Genomic DNA, 2,500 nt, shown 5'->3' on the forward strand with positions numbered 1-2,500 from the left:
ATTATGTGTGTGTGTGCGGGTGTGGGTGTGTGCGTCCGTGCGTGCGTGCGTGTATGTGCGTTCGTGCGTGCGTGCGTGTATCTGCGTTCGTGCGTGCGTGCGTGCGTGTATGTGCGTTCGTGCGTGCGTACGTGTATGTGTGCGTACGTGCGAGCGTCTACACGCGTGTGTCTATAAGCCTACATCCTCATATCTCAAAACCCCTAAAACTCGCTTTATTGCATCACGACTTTATTATTTCCCGCGTGAGTTTCATTTCGTCGCTCATCCGATTGTCCGCTGACCGAGAGAGGAAATACTTTTAAAACTCCGGTGGCTGACTACTCTCTTTCTGCCTTCTCCTTCTCGTTTCTTCTTCTCGCTCTTTGTCGTTTTTTGTTGTTGTCTCACTTTCTTCCCGATGACGAATAATGTCCGATATAAACCGAATTAGGTGACGCGGATTAATGGAAAATAAAAAATCTAATATGTCTAATATGAACTGAATCTCCAGTAAAATGTTAATGAAGAGATAAGCAAGTAATATAATACAATACTAAAGTCACGTGAATATATTTTGATTTATCTTATGACTCATCTTAGGTTGACCTCGAGAGTAAATGCCCACACGCACAGTACATATATAAAGTACATTATAATACATATGAAATAAGCCATTCCGATACACATATAGTACGCCACTGGATCTGTTCATACGAAAACGAATCAAGTGAATTAATGCCTGGACTGAATTCATGCCTGAACTACATTAATGCCTGAACTAAATTAATGCCAGGGCATAATTAATGCCTGGATTCATGCCTGGACTGGATTCATGCCTGGACAGAATTAGTGCCTGGACAGAATTAATGCCTGAACTTACCTTGGTGAGCTGTGCGATCTTCTTGTTCATGCGGAAGAGGAGTTCCGGCGTGAGCATGGCTTCAATGGACCCGTTAATGGTGGGCCCCCCTCCCCCCGGGGGTCCTTTGGGCGGGTCTGGGTCCTCCCCCCCATCGCCCCCTCGGCCGGACATCTTCGTCACTGTACAAGCCCTTGGGAGGGTGTGGGTGGGGGGAGCTCAGTGTTGGCTGGACGCGCTCACTGGCGAGGCTGTGGCGGTATTTTTGTATGTGATCTCGTGGTGCACCTTCGGGGGCCGGCCGCCGCGTGGCAGGGGTCCAGTGCGCGCCGGGTTGGCCAAGCGAGGGACCCGAGCGGCTGCCTCGGGGACTCGGGCACGCGACGCCTCGGTTCGAACGGTTCGAAGAGGCGCGAGCTCCCTTCTCCCTTTTTCTCTCTCTCTCTTTGTTTTATCTCCTGCTCTTCGAATTTTTTCCTTCGCTCTCTCTTTCAACTTGAGCTCAGAGGCTGAGTCCGTCTGGCAAGAGTCCTCGAGAGCCTCCTGGGAGACTCCTTTGGCCTCACCGTCCAGAGGCTCGGGGAACTTTCGTTGGGTCGTTTGTCGTGTCGGTTAGTTTGGTTTGTGTTTCGTTTGGATTTTTTGTTTATTTTTTGTTTGTTTTGTTTGTGGGGGAGAGTCACGTGTCTCGTGGTTGGATTTGGTTCGACTCGTTAACAGTGATCATTCCGAAGATATTCTGATGGCGTAGAAGAGAAAAGATTTGTTTTAAAATGATATATAAAATTCACAGAAAAAAAAATAATGCTCAAATAATGCTCGAACGTTTTTCGACACTCGTGATTTTTCAGTTCGCAAGGAGTCTTTCGAGCAATGCACGAATACGTAACACGATCTTATTTTCAACTACGATAAGTGTTTTTTTTTCGTATTTCCAACTTAATTTCTTTCTAATTTTACCATCACCCAAAACCGTTCCATCAACCTCTACACAACACGCACATTCAATATTTTTACCTTGTTATTCACTTTTTTCACTCAAGTTTTCTATACCATCGACACAATCCACAACATGTATATCTTCTGCGTTCGTTCTGCTGACGTCATGCGCAGTTCCAACACGTCATGCGCAGTTCCAACACGTCATGCGCAGTGCCAACACGTCATGCGCAGTGCCAACACGTCATGCGCAGTGCCAACACGCCATGCGCTTTCACCAACACGTCCGCCGGTGTGTGTCGCGCGAAGGCACAAGTAACACTAAGCACACAACCTTGGGGGCGGCACTCCCTGACACGTACACTACCTGACCCTGGCACTAGCTGACCCTGGCACACTGGCACTGCCTCCTTAATCCCTCCAGAGCACCTGGATGAGCCAAACCACGACGGCGAGGAAACCCATATAAGTCTACAAAGAGAGGCTTTTGCAACAACAACAACAACTACAACAACGAGGACAAAAACACTGACGACGGGAGGGATTGGCAGAGAGGATCGTCTGGCGTGAAAACAAGGCGAGGAGAGGAAAATTGGAACTGTGATGATGGCATAATAACAATGAGGGAGAACACGTAAATAAATGAATGGTGATTGTCTATTATCTGTTGGGGTGGGGAGGGGTTGCGTGTGTGTTTGTGTGTGTGTGTGTGTGTGGGTT

The 2,500-nt window shown here is 47.9% G+C and overlaps 1 protein-coding gene across 1 annotated transcript in view; it reads right to left on the reverse strand.

Annotated features, from left to right (window-relative positions):
- Positions 1–2,500, reverse strand: part of LOC113812896 (trichohyalin) — a gene marked incomplete in the record, with an annotated part of 175,576 nt that overhangs the window by 168,186 nt on the left and 4,890 nt on the right. The window contains 1 exon segment of the mRNA XM_070136129.1: positions 863–1,580.

This window comes from Penaeus vannamei, chromosome 21 (genome assembly GCF_042767895.1).
Source record: "Penaeus vannamei isolate JL-2024 chromosome 21, ASM4276789v1, whole genome shotgun sequence".
Taxonomy (NCBI): Eukaryota; Metazoa; Arthropoda; class Malacostraca; order Decapoda; family Penaeidae; genus Penaeus; species Penaeus vannamei.